The 18142-nt window shown below is 50.9% G+C and overlaps 1 long non-coding RNA gene across 2 annotated transcripts; it reads left to right on the forward strand.

The window, feature by feature from the left end:
• Positions 1-342: 342 nt before the first annotated feature.
• Positions 343-17456, forward strand: LOC118986171 (uncharacterized). Of its 2 annotated transcripts, none has more exons than XR_005066319.1 (5): positions 343-481; positions 1823-2049; positions 9449-9487; positions 13934-14039; positions 16782-17456. It is a non-coding gene; the product is annotated as an uncharacterized LOC118986171 (long non-coding RNA). The 2 variants fall into 2 exon arrangements; XR_005066320.1 differs by having other exon boundaries at positions 16787-17456.
• The last annotated feature ends 686 nt before the right edge of the window (positions 17457-18142 follow it).

The following is an 18142-nucleotide window of genomic DNA, read 5'->3' on the forward strand; positions in this document are numbered from 1 at the left end:
GGCGGGTGCTGAGTTCTCCCGGGGGCCCCCCATTGGCCCAGGCGCCTGCCACGTGACCGCCTCGCCTTGACCTGCCCCCGGTGCTGAATGTTGCTTTTACCCCCTAAGGAAGGAGTGGTTGACAATTTTCATATTTCTTCTAAATTTGGAGATTTCAGACAATGCTGGGAGGCTTGGCTCCAGCTGCCAGAGGCCCATGTGGAAGTCATTAAGCCCAAGAAGGGGGGCTGGGGGAGAGGGAGGCAGGGAGAGGAGGAGGAGGAGGAGGAGGAAGGGATGGGGGATGGAGTTCTGAGGGTTGCCAGTTGTCAGCCTGGGAACATGAGCAAATCCCTGGGAGCAAGCTGTGTGTGAGAATTTCCTTCCTCTTCTCGGGCCCCTGTGTCCCGGGTCTGGAGCAGAAGCTCTGAGATTTTTCTGGGAACCTCTAGTCAGGAAGACACCAGTCCTGGCTCCTGGGGTCTGGGGGCTGGCTGTGATGGTAAGCAACAGGGGGCCATGAGGAAGCAAATCCTCTCTCCAGAAAGCGAGGACCCTGGAAGGCCAGCCCCATCATTGGGCAAAGGAGACTGAGGAGGGACAAGCTTGTCCGCGTCTCAGGACAGGAGCTCAAACCCGGGGTGCCTGCTGGCACTGTGTGCAACCCCTTACACACCCCTCCTTTCTCGTGCCTCAGCACCACTGGCCTCGAAGGGCACTCAGCATTTCCATGCCTCAGGGCCTTTGCATTCGAGGTTCTCTCTACCAAAAGGGCCCTTTCCCCAGAGCTTTCCAGTGCTGGCTCCTCCTGCTTCTGGTCTCAGCTCAACAGTCACCTCTGGGTGAGGCTGGGTCTGGCTGCTCTGTAATTCCCGGCCACTGCCCTTGTTTGTTGCCCCCTGTGACTGCCCCACATGTACTCATTTTACATGTCTGCTGGTTTCCTTGCTCACTGTCTAGCTCTTCCAGGGAAGTGCGACTCCCCACTCAGGGTCTGTGTCCCCAGACCTCCCACAGTGCCAGTGCAGAGTGGCCAGAAAGACAGGGTTGGCTGAAGGGCAGCCACCAGTGTTGGAACTCAGAGGCTGGAGAAGGGCTCCTCCCAGTGGCCAGCAGTGTCCTGGGTGCAGAGCTGCTGCCCCATTTGGTTCACTGTCCCTCGACTCCTGGCTGCCCCTCCTGCTCCTCCCTTGGGGCCAGGGTTCCTCCAGCACCCGGCTTGTGCCATCCTGTGTGGGGCTGGTGGCTGACCCCAAGGGGTGCAGCATGCTCCACTTGACACAGACCCCACCCTTACAAGAATCCCAATTCACCTCCTCTTCTTTCGCTTGGAGGAAATAATTCTCTGGCTATGGGAGGCCTGTGTGCTTGTTACAGCTCTGCTGCTTGCTGGCTCTGAGGTCTGGCACAGTCACTTCCCTGCTGCTCTGAGCTTCACCTTCCTCCCCTGTGAAATGGGATAATAAGGCCCGCCTTGCAGCGTTGCCTGAGGCACAGGTGGGGCACCTCTTCCTGCCCGTGGCCCCGCCCAGCCCTGGGGATGGGTTAGGCTGGGGCTCTGCTACTGCCAGCAGGGTCGGGTGGGGGGAGCGTGGGGGTAGGGGGCCTTGGGAAAGTTACTTCATGTCTGTGAACCTCACTGTCTTCTGTACAATGGAGTGAGAAATAGCATCCACCTGTAGGATTGCTGTGGAGATGAAGTGAGACCGTGCTTAGGAAGGGGTTAGCCTGGGGTCTGCTCCAGAGTCAGTGCTCCGAGAGCATGAGATACTATTGTGTTCTGACGCTGGAGCTGACACACGACAGGCTGGCCATTCGTGTCATGCCCTTTGTTCCTGAACAGAGAAGACGAATTCCATTCACAACGCCACCTGGGCTATAAGATGAGGGGCAGGAAAGGCCTGTGAACCGACTCCCCGCCCACACGCGGAGGTCCAGCTGAACACTCCCAGCATCGCCATGAGATTCCGGGGCAAAGAGGAAGCTAGCCTGGGGAACCATCAACCTCACAGAAAGAGCGCTCTGGGGACTGTGCAACTCAATTTGTGCTTCTGGTTGCTCTGCTACTGTGTAAGTATCAGGGATTTTCATTGAGATGGAAAAGAAAACCAGAAAACTATCAGTTTAAGTTGTGTTGGGAGCCATTTCAGTACCCAAATTCTGTGCCTGGCTAAGCACCAAGGGGCTCAGTTATCAGAAAGTTCATTATCAGAGGTCAGGGCAAGGAACTGAGGTGACCCAGAGACAGGTCCCTAGGACATGCTAGGAGAGGAGGTATCCTGGCACTAAAATGTCCCAAAAGGCTAACTGAGGGCAGCCATCTGTGACTCAGTCTCCATAAATCTGTCTCAGAAATCTTGAAGCCATTTCTATTTCCTCCCATAGTCCCTACTGGGAGTTATGGTTTATTAATCACTGTGTGAAGTGGCTTTTGCTTCCAGACTGTGGTAAGGAGCCTTGAAATCCCTCCACGCCCAGAGGAAACAGGTCATTGATACTCTTAGCGTTTGCGGGCAAAAGACCTCTTGGGAGGTGAAGGGAGGGCTCTCATTCCGAGCTGGGTGTGAGAGGATATTTGGTGAGTTCTGTGTCTTCAGAGCGTGTGTGCAGTCAAGGGCAAGGGAAACCCCAGCCAAGAGGGTGAGGGGGCTGAGGAACAGGGCACAAGTGGGGCCGGGAGGGATGCCTCGTTGTACAGGTGATCAAGGAGGAGGCTGAGTTGGAACAGTTGGAACCTTTAAGAAGATGGAGTTTGGAGTCGCGTAAGGAGGGCTTCGAGGGTGGCGAGCACACAGAACAATATACACACGTTGTGTCACAGGACTGTGCACTTGGAAGTTACATAATGTTGTTAACCAGTTGCCCCAATTAAATCAAATGAAATTGTAACTCTTAAAAATAATGAAAGCCCTGGCCAGTGTGGCTCAGTTGCTTGGAGTGTCATCCCGTAGCTGAAGGGCTGAGGGTTCAATTCCTGGTCAGGGCACATAGCTGGATTGCAGGTTTGATGCCCCATCTGGGTGCAGGTGCATGTGATCCTCGGCCTGGACATGCACAGTCCCCAGTCCGGGCACTGATCTCCCGTGTGGGCACATATGGGAGGCAACCAGTAGGTGCTTCTCTCTCTCTCATTAATGTTTCTTTCTCTCCCTTCCTCTCTCCTTTCTGTTCTTTCTAAAAGCAATGAAAAAATGTTCTTGGGCAAGGATAAAATAATAATATAATAATTAGCACTACTACTAATAAAAGGACTTTGTAATTACAGTCAATGGAGCTACTGAAGGAGGAAATGGGCTAAAGAGCTTGATGAGGTTGTGAGCCCTCTGTTCCTGGAGGAATGCAAGCAGAGGCCGAAGGACAATTTGCAAGTCCCTTCTAGTTCTGGGATCCTACGAACTTTATCTCACATCTCCTGTTCCCACCCCCAATCTGTCCCTACCCCCAACCTGAACTTCTCGAAGCTCAGAGGTGACCGGTGGGTGGGAGACAACTGTGCATTGGAAAGGGCCATCGGACCCGAGTTAGAAATTAAGCTCCCTGTGTTTTCTTTGATAAGCATAAGACTTTTGTTTCACTGATTTAACTTGATTCTGAGAAGTAATAGTCAAGTAGCAAAAAAAAAGCTTATAATTGTAATCAAAGCAATTTCTCAAAAACATCATTCTGCAGAAAGCTGTCTACAACATATTAATGAGTTTAAAATCATGGTACAGAAGAATATATATGGTATAACCCCATTTAAGTAGAATGATGTGTCTGCAAAATTTCAGTGAGAAGCCACTTCAAACCCATTAGGATGGCAATAATAATAATAAAAGAAGAAGAACCTCCTAGACACTTAAGTACTGTACAATTCCACTTATATGAGGTATCTAGAATAACAAAATCGTAAAGGCAGAAAGGAGAATGGCAGTTGCCAGGAGCTAGGGAGAGGGACATGGGGAGTCACTGTCTAACGGGAGTAAAGTTCCTTTTTGGGGACGGTGAAAAAGTCCTGGGAATGGACAGTGATGATGGTTGCACAACACTGCCATGTACTCAATGCCACTTAAGTGTACGCTTAAAATGATTAAAATAGTCAATTTTATGCCATGTGCCTTCTGCCGTAATTAAAAGAAAAGATGTATCTGCGTGAGGATATAGGGGTGGATGCAGCCAGGTGCCCCGCTGGAGGCTGAGTTTGTCAGACCCTCGTCTACAGACAGGCCAGGACAGACGGCCACTGTGGAGTGCCCGAAGCAAGTATTTCTGGGAAACACGGGGTCGCTGGGGAGAATGGCGGTCTGGGAGGGCACAACAGTGTGCACAGTCCCAATCTCTGTGACTCCCTGGCATTCGAATACTGATGAGGACGGGACAGCTTGTATTAAGGGGCCCTGGGTGGGTGGCTTGGAGCTCTGCGCTGGTCGAGAGAGAATTTTAGCTTCTGCCTCTGTGGCTGCTTTGGGGGTTGTGGACTTAACCCACAACCTGGGGTGTGACTCTCCCAAACCAGCTTCTGCTCAGACATTCATGCCTACCATGGTCAGCGCATCAATGCAGCACTTGGGCACCAGATGGGACTGGACACTACCCCTGCCCCCCACCAAGAGCCCTGAGTGCGTAAGAGGAAGGCGGTCAGAGCCCTGGGGAGGGTGGCTGCACGGCAGGCCTGACCTCCTGCTGCCACCAGCACGGGGCCCTTGAGCAGGTAAACTCTTGGGGCCAGTGGGGCCTCACTAATGGCACTCTGAACATGCAGAGGAACACCCCAGGGACACGTGTGTGTGCCTGTGATTGCACACGTGTGTGGAAATGCAGTTACATATTTGAAAGAGTGTGGGCATTTGGGTAGTTCTAGCTTATGCCATTATTGTTTTCTGTATTTGATTTTTTCCTAACTCATATTGAGCATTTGTTTTTTTCACTGTCAGAAAAAAAAGGTGATTATCACATTGAAAAGGGCATATAACAGTCCTGGACAGCTTACTTTGTGTTAGAATTTATGTATGCCAACTGTATAGAACCGAAAATTTAACGCAGTGCTAAATGTTTGACAAGGTTCAGTGTAGGAAAGCACTCCTGTTATTTTAAGCAGATAGGGATTTACGACAGGGAGTAGGTGCTGACACAATCATTGGAAAGGCTGGAAAGGCCCCCAGCAGGGCCCTGGGTGGGACTAGGCCGACCACCCCACTGAGCTGCCACACTAGGGCGGCTGCTGCCTCTGCTGCTGTTGGAAGGGCTGGAGTCAGAAAGGGCCACTGGGCTGTTGACTTAGAGAACACGTGTCATGCGGCGTGCAAGGGGTCAGGAAGCCACTCACGTCTGCCACAACTGCCCTCTGACGCCCACCAGGCCAGCAGTGGCTATTTTAGCTTCCTAGGGCTGCCGCTCCAAGGTGCCACAGCTCCACGACTTAAACACCAGCCCTGTACTGTTTGCCAGTTCTGGAAGCTATGAGTCCAAGGTCAAGGTGTGGCAGGGCTGGTTCCTTCTGAGGGCTATGAGGGGAATCTGTTCCAGGCCTCACTAGTAGCTCCTGGTGGTTTGCTGGCAGTCTTCGGTGTTCCTTGGCTTGTAGATGCAGCAGCTTGCTGTCTGGCTTTATGTTCACATGGTGTTCTCCCTGTGTGTGTCTGTCTCCAAATTCCCCCCTTTTATAAGAACATCAGTCATATTGGATGAAGGGCCACCCTACTTCAATATGACCTCATGTTAACTAATCATGTCTGCAATAGCCATATTTCCAAATAAGGTCAAATTCTAATGTGTTGGAGGTTAGAACTTTAACATATGAATCTGGGGGAAAGACAGTTCAGCCCATACATGAGTAATGGAACACTGCTCTGGAAAAACCCACATGCTGGTGCTTGATGTCAGCTACAATGAAGAAGCAGGGATCCGACCTCTATTGGGAACCCTGGGAGGCCTGGGAAATGTTTTCAACTTATTAGACTCTGTAGCCACGAAGGCATTCTAGGAGTAGGTCAGAAGGACGCTCTGCCAAGCCACCAAACCACCCTCCTGAAGCCGAAACCGTCTACCCATCACCCTACTCCAGGTCATTTTGCAGCTGGCAACAATTCACAGCTCTGAGCAGATGAACTTGGGGGAGTAGAAACAGCCCTGTCTCAGAAACCAGGGGCTGGGAGCCAGAGGCCTGGCCTTCCCTCAACAGACAGGGCAACAACCACAGCTCACCAAAACCCACTGGCAGGAAGCCCCGCCATCCGGTGCTCACCGTCATTGCCTCGCTCTAGGCCCGAGTGCTGCATGCTAGGAGCTAACAGCATGCATTTTCTCCACCGGCTCACCCACCCAAATTTGTTTCTTTATGTTTTCTTGATACATTGAGATTTTTTAAAAAGATGATTGTCTTCTCTGAACCATGACCAATCGCCAGCCACTACTTACTTGGAGACAGTGGATAGTGGGGTACCCCAGTCCGGGCCCCAGCTTTTTCATTTGTACCAAAGTGGGGTCGGACAACTTGTTACTAAGGACAGGATGGAGACAACAGTCACGCATGCTGGATGCGGCTGCTCCTGCCTCGATGGGGTGAGAGACCTGACTCACTTCTAGGTGACTCTGCTGACTCACGAAGTTAAGGGCTCCTGTGCCCCCCCCCAGAGAAGAGGGAGAGGGAGGGATGAAATGCTCCTCATCATACAGTGACAGGTATTTTTTTAAATTTAAAAATAGTATTTATTATTAGACTAGATAACACTTGCCTATTGTTCCCATCAAAAAGGTATGTAACTGGTGTCCTATGAACAGTAAGTTTCTTCCCTAGCCCACCCCCCCTAGCTACCCACCTCCCCTCCCAGAGGAAATCTTTTTTTAGTATATTTTTGTCATTTTTAAAAATTATTATTTTATTTTTAAATTAAATATATTGAGGCAATAGTGGTTAATAAGATTACACAGTTTCAAATGTACATTTCTTTTTTCCTCCATTTTTTAAAAATTTAATTATTGTTCAAGTACAGTTTTCTGTCTTTTACTCCTATCCCAGCTCACCCCTCCAGTGCTCCCCACCCCTCCCATTTCCACCTCTGTTAGTTTTTGTCCATATGTCCTTTATACTTATTCCTTAAACCCTTCCCCTTTTCCCCTGAAATTCCCTCCCTTCTCCCTTCTGGTCCCTGTCAGCCTGTTCTCTATTTCAGTGTCTTTGGTTATATTTTGCTTGCTTGTTTGTTTTGTTGTTTAGCTTCCTGTTAAAGGTGAGATCATATGGTATTTGTCTTTCAATGCTTATTTCACTCAGCATAATGCTTTCCAGTTCCATCCATGATGTTGCAAAGGGTAGGAGCTCCTTCTTTCTTTCTGCTGCATAGAATTCCATCATGTAAATGTACCATAGTGTTTTGATCCATTCATTTACTGATGGGCACCTAGGTTGCTTCCAGCTCTTGGCTATTGTAAATTGTGCTGCTATGAACATTGGGGTGCATAGGTTCTTTTGGATTTGTGTTTTAGGGTTCTTACAACATAATCCTAGCAGTGGAATTGCCGGGTTAAAAGGCATATTCATTTTTAGCTTTCTTAGAAAATTCCATACTGTTTTCCATAGTGGTTGTACCAGTCTGCAATCCCACCAACAGTGAACTAGGGTCCCCTTTTCCTCACACCCTCTCCAACATTTGTTGTTTGTTGCTTTGTTTATGATGACTATTCTGACTGGTGTGAAGTGGTATCTCACTGTGGTTTTAATTTCCTCTTTCCAGAGGAAATCTTGTTACCAATTTTTGTGTCTATTTCCCGAGGAAGCCGAGGCTCGTGCTAGCACGTCCTCCCACACACAGGCACGAATACACTCCCTGCAACTTTTTTACATATAGAAGCCTATTGTTCACACCTTTCTGAACTTCATTTCCTCCATGACGCCTCTCAGATACCGCAGCCTGTCTTCATAGAGAGGGCCGTGTCCCAGTGGGTGGATGCCACCTGTCCTGTGTGACCGTATGGATGAGCCTGTGCAGGATTTCTAATCCCGTCCTGTCATGAACGATGCTGCAGAGCCGGTCCCAGTGCCTGTGTCCTCTCTACAGGGGGACGCCTTTTTTGGATGAAGGCCTAGAAGAGCAGTCATTGGACCACAGGTCATGTGCATTTGTGATCCTGAGATGCATTGTCCCCTGTCCCCCTACAGAGGTCGTAACCAAAGTGGCCTCTCCCAGCAGTGGAGGAGAGACCTCTTAGCCTCCTTGGGCAGCCCTGGGGGAGGAAGAACAGGGGGGCGAGAGCCTGGGAGTAGCACAGGGTAGGGCAGAGGCAATATATAGATAAAAAAAATAGAAATCAGAAAAGGTAGAAGTAAAAACAGAAGTCCCCAATATTTTTCCTGAGCCTGGAGAGATACCCCGTTTTGGAAACCAGAGGCCTGGCTTCAGGAAAGCATAGAGCCGGCTTGCCCGAGGGACATAGAGGGCTGTGCGTGCGTGTGTGTGTGTGTGTGTGCGCGTGCAAGAGCTCACGTTCTGACTCAGCAATGAATGTGCTGGGACACTGGGGAGACATGGGACCTGGGGAGGTTTTCTTGAGAGGGAGGGAATGGCCTGGGCTGAGCCTGCATTGGAGCCCAACGTGCGGAGTGGGCTGTGGCTGCGTGGTAGGTGGGCTGGACCTTCAGGGTCTTGGCTTGGGGGCAGGTTGGCAAGATCCCTGGAACCCAACTTGGGCTGCATGAGTAGGGGAGCCTTTCAGCTTCATCATGATCGCCTTCCCCACCCCAGAGTCCCCTTAGATAAGTCCCTTGCATCCTTAGATAATGAGCTTAACTATGGGGACTTCAGCGATATATTATAATTACATGTAACATTAGGGACTCCTATTTTTTCCTGTCTTTTCTAATTTCTAATTTTTGTGTTAAGGGAATATAACATATCAGTGTAATAGTACTTTACAGACTTTATAAGGAATTATTTTAAAAAGTAAGTTACTTAAATTTGTTTAAGTAATCATGGAGATGGAGGCAGCCCCCAGCCCCTTTCCCCCGGGGGGGGAGGGGTTGTGCTAATGCAGGGGCCTCCGAGTCATGACAGGAAGCCCAAGGGTAACGTGATCGCTGCTTCACCTGCTTACCATGGAACAGGCTCGTGCTCACTGCCTATGTATGAGAGGGTGGGGGTAACAGAGGGGAGTCCTCGGAGACAATCTCCAGCTATGAGCAACCTGTTTGGTGGGATTAGGGAAAGTTACTTTAAAGTCCCCTTGAGGCCTTGGCTTAAGTTTTGCTTGTCCATCACTCCCTGCTGCTGCTGAGACCCCCTCCCTGCCACCCTGTCCCCACCCGACCACGTCTTCCCATCTGACACTCCTCAGCCAGCCCTCAGGATGGCAGGCTGACTTCAGGCCTTTATAAACCACCCAGGACTGTTAAACAAATTCTATAATTAGAAGCCAGGTTTTCTAAATGAAATGAAAAATGTAACACTACCCTCTGTTTGTTCACTGGGTGCTCAGTGCATGTCCCATGACCCAGAGGATCTGCAACTTCGGGTGTCCAAGAAGCCTTAATAAGGTAATGTTTATAAAGTTCTTAACTTTACATCTCTGCTGGAATACAACCCTGTGAAACAAAGACAAGCCGTAATTCCAAGGAGATACCTCCTACCCCTGTCCCCACCCCACCCTGTCCCAATGGTGAATAATGTTGTCCCCTTGTGGGGTGTGTAGAAAGCCCCAAGACTGGGATTAAAAGAAGTGAGCTCTGACTCCAAAGCTGACCCCAAACTGCTATGTGACATCATCTCTTTCCCTCTCTGGACTAGATTTTTAAAAATAAATCCTTATAAATTCTGTAAGGTACTGAGCCAGTCTCCCCATCTAGAAAAGAGAAGAGATGATGAGACTTGCTTGTCCTAAAAGTCCCTTCAAACTCGGACAGTTTGCAGTTTGATTCTGTGTCTTTCTGCCATTGAATCTGTCTCAGGCAAGGATTCTTCTCCAAATGTGACCTCCCTCCTCCAGACTCCACAGAAGAACTTGAGGTTGGCAAGACACATAGATGTACCTTTGCCTCCCCTGGCTCTGAACCCCTAAAGGCTTCTCTCATGAGATAAAATACATGAAAAACAATGTGCAAATGACTTGCAGGGAAAAATAACGCTTTAAATCTTCGGAGGAATTCAAACTGGTCAACATGAGGAACAGGGCCAAGAACCAGAGTTGTGCCGTCTGGAAATGGCAGCCACTGCCAAGTTAAGTCCACTTTTTAATGTTGTGTTAATGTCATCATAGCTGACATTTATTGAGTTCTTTCTACAAACCAGACTCTGCTGAGGGCTCACACCCATCCTCTCAGTTAACCTTGTAGCAAATCTGCAAGGTAGGTACTTTCTCATCATCCTCATTGTACAGATAAGAAACTGACAGTTAAAAAGATGAAAGAACTTGTCCAAAGGAAATTAGTTGGAACAGAGGTTCCAGAACCTATTCTTGACCTCGGTTGCCTATATGCCTCTGATCCTTTGTGGAAGCTAACATTGTGATAAAGCTTCCATTGTGATTGTGATTCTGTGCCCCCGAGTGATTCTGATGAACAGAGCATATACTTGTAAAAAAGACACCTTCCCTGGGCAAAGTCACTGAAAACTGGGGGCTGTTTGTTACTGCAGCAAAACCTGGCTCCTCTCAACAGATACTCCTGTCATAAGACAGGGAGCAGCTTATTCTGGGTATTTTTAAAGAGCAAATTAGTCATCAGCAGGTGGAAGACGCAAGGAGGTGGACATTTAAAACGAGTAGAGACTGAGAGACTTGGGAGCACTGAATAGGAGTATTATTGAGAATCCAGCAGAGTGACCAGGAAGGTCTCATTGAGCCTGAGACTAATAAATGGTCTAAAAAAATGAGAAGATTTGGAAGTGAATCTGGAATGAGGAAGTCAGAGCTAGCTTGGTGGTTGGGATAATGGGACAGAATGCAAGGGAATCCCAACGTGGAGACAAAAATGACAGACATAGCTATGTGATCACTAGACGGAAGGGCCAAACTGCCCCAGCATTTCCAGGAACACAGCACTGGAGAGAGGAAGATTGGGGTCATCCCAACCCTTGAATTTTCTCTGGAACGGACTGAGAAAACACATCCCCCTGGCACCAAGCCCTCTCACCAGACACTTCTCCCTCTGATGTAGGTTTGTCCATAGAACACAGCTAGGCCGTGTGAGCAACCATTTGGATGGCCTTGGGCACTCTGCGTACACCGCTTAATGACAGGCAGGGGCTCCCCAGCAACGGCTGCCTAGCTCCAAGGCTCATTCCTAAGCTGGGGCAAAGGTTACGGAGGGTGCTGGTCAGAAGTGGCCTCAGGATCCTAAGCTCTGCCCCTTTCCCCATGCTATCTGAAGACAGGCAGGTTATTTCCCATCCCTGGGCCTCGATTTCCTCTTTCGTAAAAATCTTTATATTTTCATGGGGTTGATACAAGGCGTAAGTAAGGGCACAGATATAAAAGTGCTTTGTAAACTGTAGAGTGCTGTACACCTACCAAGGGTATCACTCCTACCTCAGGGGCAATGATCGGCCACATCTGCCTGGGTCCCTGGCTGGACCATCTCTGTCTCCCAGGGCCAGAAACCTTGAAAATGTCTTCTAACATTAGAACAACTACAGATGCTTCTTTCCTGGGAACCAGCCTTTGGAAACGGCCAGATTCCAGAGGAGCCATTTCTTTCTCTTTCCTCACAAATACAATATTTATGAGAACTGACTTTCCAGTGGAAATTTGGCAAGATTTCACCTTCTGGAAACATTGTGCCGTCCTCCACGTGGCCCAGCGGCTGAGGTCAGGGCTTTGCAGGAGATCTGGCAGTTCCCAAGGATGCAGCAGGTCAGGAGGACTGCGAGGAGGGTGCCCAGTAAGAGTCTCTCTACCGTGGCTGGTCCTAAAATATCAATATCGTAATGCCTGCCATCCTCTCTAAGAGCATCGGCTCAGAAACTTTTTAGCCGTTCACTGCTGTGTGCCCATAGTAGATGCTCAATATGCATTTGTCCAATGAAGTGAATGAACCCTCCTCAAGAACTCTCAAGGGTCCTCATTGCCCATATCTTGCAACTTCCAGAATTCCCTAGGCAACGTACTTAAACCCCAACCTGGGCAGGTTCTCAAGATCACCTCTCAACAGTTTCAGGCCACAGAGAGCAGCCTCTGTGTGGAGCCAGGGCTGGGAGGCACTGGAGGCCCAAGAACCTGCACATTTTTGAGGCTGTTTTCTGTGTGGGAGGCAGGTTAGGGGTGGAGACCTTGGCAATGGCCATCAAGGCTCCTTGCTGAAGTGAGACATGATGTGTCTCGGAGTTACTGCCTGTCCTCTGGGTGGTGGGTAGTGAGTAGCTCTCAGGGTTTCTTTGCCTCTTCAGCGAGAACTGCCATGGTCACAGGTCCCCAGAGCAGGCTCTGAGAGGGGTATGTGTCAATAGGTCATGCTGACTGCCTGCGAGAAGCTTCAGTCTGACTCTTCAAAACAAACAAAAAAATTGAGAAAACACACCAAGACACCATCCACAAATTCTCACTCACACAGATATATACCAAAACGAGTGCAATAAAACCAGCACTGCCTGAGGCAGTAACAGAAGCCAATATGTAAGGCAGACTTTGGTGAGTACCATCCATTTTTAGCTTTGTTCTGGGGAGCAGGACTTCCAAGCTGCAAAGGAAGTCCCCTCTCCCCGTGCCGGTCTCCTTGCCTACGACAACCAGAAGACACCAACCCCCTTCTTCTCCCATCCTCCACAGCCCAGGCTTCCTCTTCCACCAGGGTCTACATTCTGGGGGTCTGAAGAGACCATTTCTCATGCCGTACCCACTTCTTGCTTCTGAAGATGGCGCTTCCCACCTGAAATAGATACAGATCCACCCTGCAAAAGGAGGGGCCGACAGCTCCGGGGGAAAAGCCAGAACTCTGGATCTTGTAAGTCCAGACGTCCTGTAAACTCCGACCTGAGTATAAACATCCCCTGGGAATGAGGGGAGGATATGCCGGGGGAGCGAGGGGCCCCGGCGCCTCCGTCTGCCCTGGGGACAGGCTGTTTATTCCATGTCCCTCACAGGCCTTCTTGGGCTCCTTCCTGCCCCAGGTCTGGGCAAGTCAAAGCAGGCAGGACAGCCCCTTCATGGGAGTGGATAGGGGTTGGAGGCCTTGGACATAACACTTACACCTCTCTGAGCTGCAAGGGAACTATTTATTAAAGCTCAACAAGCCCAACCCCTTTCTTGACTCTCCCTCACAACACTCCCAGCTGGTCTTCTGGCTTCTGCTGGAACACCTTGGCTGATGGGGAGTTTGTCCTTCCCGGGGGCGATCCGTTCTATTATTGGAATTGGGAAGTTAGAAAGGTCTAGAACAGAGATAACTAGAATTGTTTTGTGTGACCCGATTGGGCAGGGCTAAAAACAACATGCACAGGTCAACAATAGCCAGGCCATCCATTGGGCACCACTCTGTGACAGGCACTTGTCTGGTGACATCCCCCTTCCTTCTGAGTGGGACATGTGGGCTCAGAGAGGTCAGGCCATTCACCCAAGGCCACCCACCTGTTGCATTCAAAGTTTGTGCTTTAAATCTGCGCCTATACTGTGTCTTTCCAATCAAAAACAAAAATAGCAAATAAACCCACAAAACCCCATACAATAAACAGGGACACACAAAATCAACCAAATGACAATAAAAACAGCCCCTACTTGCCAACCATGAAGCACTAGTTGTGTGTCAGGTAAATCACAATTGTCATGACACATTCATTTTAACAACCCTGTGGGGAAACTGTGGCTCACTGAGGTTAGAATGAGTGGGCATGGTTACGTAAGAAGGGGCAAGCATACAGTCACCCTTTCTGAAGTTTGCAATCTCCCACCACCCCATGGGGTCTCCCAGTGCAGCATGGAGCAGGGGTGGGGGGAAGTGAACTTTAGCATAATGAGAGGAGACGTTTATAATGACAATGATCGTCTTCAACAGCTACAGCTTTAAAACGTGGGATGTGCGTTCTCAGAGAGAAATGGCCTGCCGAGGCTGGAGGCGCCCAGCAGAGGCACTTTGGAAGTGGTCCCTACTCCTCCTACCGGTAGGAGCTATACAAGACAATGCCCAGCTCTGAGGTTCTGTGGGTGGCAAGTGCTAACAAGAAATGAGGTGCAATGCAATGTCAGTATGAAGCCCAGAAACAAACCCAGTGTTTTCAAGGCTGGATGCTGGGCTGAAGGGAGGCCTTGGCCACCCAGTCCCAGAGCACAAGCCCACTTCTTGGCCACCTACCCCGACACACACTTCCTTGTCTGTCCCCTGTGAGGGAGGAGGCACTGGCACTTGGCCTGGGCAGAGGGTCTTGCGGATGTGGCAGCCCCTCTGTATATCTCAGGGGCTGCCTATTCCCTGCGGCTTTTCCCTTTTTTGAGAAGTGGGAGCTTGTTGGGTCTGATCCCACCAACAGCATTCCGTCCAGGGAGCTTAAAATAGTGCCTCTTGGCTCGGGCTCTGGAGTGAGCAGTGAGGCAGGCATTTGTGCAAATATGGGCCTGGGAGAAGGAGCCTTACCAGGAGGGTGGAGGGTGGGGTGGGCAGCATGGCAGGAGAGCCAAGACCTCCTGCGGAGGATGTGCCCTCCTGGCCACAGCCCCTGTCCATCTGGCAGCAAAGGCGCCAGCCAGTCTCCTCCAGCCTCCCCAGCCCCTTACTGGGTCCACTTGGACTGGTCTTTAGACTGAATCCTGTGGTCCTCCTGGCCCGGCCGGTGTTCCAGGGCAGACCCACTGGGCACAAGGGCCTCTGCATTCTTCTGCTGGTTCTGTCCTGGTCCCTACCTGACAATGCCCTTCCTACCTAGGAACACTCCAGAAATATCCTTGAAGGTCCAAGTTAAACCTGTTTTAACAATGACAGCGATCACTAAAGCCGCCGTTCACGAAGTGCTCACTTTTGTCAGGCACTCTGCTAAGTGCTTTACACATAGTATTTTATTCCATCCTTACAACAATCTATTGAGAGCCAAATTATTTTTATCTCCACTGTGCTGTAGCAACTAAGGTTCAGAGAAGTCAAGTAACTTTCCCGAGGTCACACAGATGTGACCTGGTAGAAGCAGGATTAAAACTCCAGTCTGTCACCCTCTGGGGTCTGGACCAGCCCGTGGGCTGCACCTGCTCATCTGGGGCCCAGCTGCTCTGGCCCCCCACATTCCACCCCAGGAGTATCACCCTGCAGGACAGACTGCTGGTTTGATTCAACGTGTGAAATACCAAGGGCCTCCTCTGTGTCAGGGACGTTACTGGGTGCCATGCCCACACCCTGGAGTTCTCAGATCCTCCGGAGGACTTGTTCAGGCATACGCTCAGGGCCTTCCCCAACGTGCAGGGTCTAGATGGTCTGTGGATGTCAGGGTCAGGCTGAAGCAAGCATTGGCACCCCAAGTGACCACATGACCGGCTGGACATCCCCCTCCTGTCCTGGTTGCATTGCTCCTCTGTGCACGAACCAGACAGCTTGCTTTGAAGCCTCTATGACATTGGCTCCCTGAGCCTCAGTTACCCCATTCTACATTCAGGATAATTAAGACCTAACTAGGACCTGATTTTACTACTAGTATAGAAAAATTAGAACATAAAATGTGGCTGGGAGGGTTTAATGAAACAATGCACACAAAGATTTAGCACAAAGTGTGCCAGTCAGTGAGTAGATACTATTATTACTAGCTGTTCTTTTTGGAAATTAAGGTGTCCAGGGGTCACGTGCATAGGGCCCAGCACATTGGAGGTGCTCCAGGTGAAGGGACTCACCCACCAGCAGAGAGAGCCCCCACACTATCCCTCACCCTGCTGCCCCGACTCCTGAGGGCATTCAGCTGTGCCATTCCTGCCCTGAGGAGGAGGGTGTCCTGGGCACTGGTCCTCATTGACAGTAGGGTCACTGGGATAGCTGCCCCAGTGGGGTAGCCACGGGCCGGCACAGGACCGGAACCCGCTCTCCCAGGGTCCTGGTTTGCAGCCCTCAGCCCATTCCAGAGAATAGGTGGCTGGTGCAGAGGGGCCATCAGGGTTTGCAGGGTTCCTCTGGGATGGCTGGTGGTGCCACCTGGCGGTGAGTGCAGCACTGCTCCTGCAGCGGGGACTCCGCTGGCTCGGAGTGCCACGCCTTCTGCCCCTTACTCTCCATCCAGCCCGTCTGACCTTTCCCTCATTCACATGTACTGACCACCTTCCATGTGTAAAGACTTAAGGACCCCGACTCTGCTGTGGGGCAGAAGCCGCTGAAGTCCAAGTCACTATGCCTCCCTCTTCGGCCTGGCTCTGACCTGCGGGGGTGGGTCCCTCTGGGGTCTGCCAGAATTCACTCAGGATATGCCCGAAGGCAGGTGACCCTCCAGTAGTTTCTAGAAACCAAGGATGGAGGAAGGGGCTTCTTTCCTGGCCTTGAGCTGGCCAGGAATGGGAAACCCCATGATGGTCACTCCCTTCGGTGACTGCCTGAGTACCCCGCAGACCTCCCTCTCCACTGGGAGGGCTCTGGGATCCCCAGAGGGACTGACCCTGCTTCTACGCCCCCTCTAGACCAGCACAGAGGCCCAGCCAGGCCCAGAGCTGTGTGTATGAAGTTTCAGGAGGAGCAGTAAGGGTTAGGAGGCTGTGCTGTGCTCTATCCAACCTCACTCACCCCTGGTACTAATGTGCTGTAGGCATGGGGGGAGGGCTTGCCCTGCCCTGGGCCTTGGTTGCCTTGAGGTAAAATGGGGGTGGGGTGGAGGAGTGAGTAGGAGGGCGGTGACAGTCCCTGCGGCTAGCAGACTGCTAGCCGACTTGCTGTTATCCTGAAGTGCAGCTCGCAGGATGGCTACGTCAGAACTCCGGGCCGGGACTGTGGCACCTGCATTCACACACGCCGAGGCTGGAAGCTGAGGATGCTGATCATCACCCCTGCCTGGGAGACAGAAATGACGAGGACAGTGTGGTGGCTTCGGGGGTCCTGAGTAGCAGAGGCACACCCTGCACCCCCATCTCCTTCTTGAATTTTCCTGCCTTTCTGCAGAGGTCTGGAGGGGTCGCCCTGCTGCCAGCCTGTCAGACCCCACTGCCCTCGGCAGCAGAGGGGATGCACGGGACACGGCCAGGCGGCCTTCATCCTTTGCTCAGTCTCTCTGGCTGTTGCACTGGTTCAGAGGACAGTGGCGGTGGGGCTGGGCCAGCCGGGGGTGGGAGTGGGGGCCCTTGCTGCCTGAGGAGGTATTTTCAGAGTCCCCCTCCCTCTGGAGTTTCCAGCGATAGAATGGAGCCCTGTCTAGTATTTGACCAAATATGGTGGTATCTCTCGATGAGCTCAAGCCCCAGCCAGCTTCTCGGCTATGCTGTGGAAACCTGCCCTGGACAGATTAATCTTGTGACACTCAGGAGGGCCTCGTACCCCATGTTCTTCCCTTCGGCTGATTCCTGTAAACGGCTAAGAGTGGCCCCTCAACAAGATGCTGCAGTCCTGGCTGTATGTTCACAGTGTCCCTCCCCTGCCCTCTTCACACTGCCTTCCATCCCCTCCTCCGCCTCCCTGGGTAGACTCACTTGCTCACCATTGGTTGTGCTGTTCACTCGAGTGAGAGACCTCGACCAGTGTCCCGCTGGCCTGGTCAGTTCAGCATGTGATCGCAGGACATGTAGACCTCGGGATCACCTGAGCTCATGAAACTGTCCCCAGAGTCTGTGAAACCCAGAGCTCTCTCAGCCAGGAGGGTGGCCCGACGGGGTAGAAGTTCCCTTAGCAGAGTGGTGGGAACCGTGCTAGTACCAAGGCTAATCAGACAGCTGATGTTTATAAAAAACAATTGTAAAATTATGTTATAATAATCTTCCATAATACACTGTTAAGTGTTTATTGAGCAGTTACTACATGCCAGGCACTGTGCCAGCTGTTTAACATGGGTTATCTCTTTGAGTCATTATAACAGCCCCAAATGGTAAGTGCCTTGATGATTCCCATTCTAGAGACATGGAAACTTAGCCTCGGACGATTTCAGTGGCTAGGCCACTGTTGATTCCTGGGCACAAAACCCATTTTACAGAGAGGGAAACTGAGGCTGAGAGAGAATCAAAGTCACAGACAGTCCCTGGAGTAGAGACCTTCTCTGTACAAGGGGGAATGTGACAGCAGGAAGGCCAGAACAACCGGCCACGCCATCCTCAGGTGTCT

The sequence above is a fragment of the Sturnira hondurensis genome, unplaced genomic scaffold (assembly GCF_014824575.4).
Source record: "Sturnira hondurensis isolate 20B ecotype Veracruz unplaced genomic scaffold, ASM1482457v3 Scaffold0004152, whole genome shotgun sequence".
NCBI classification, from domain to species: Eukaryota; Metazoa; Chordata; class Mammalia; order Chiroptera; family Phyllostomidae; genus Sturnira; species Sturnira hondurensis.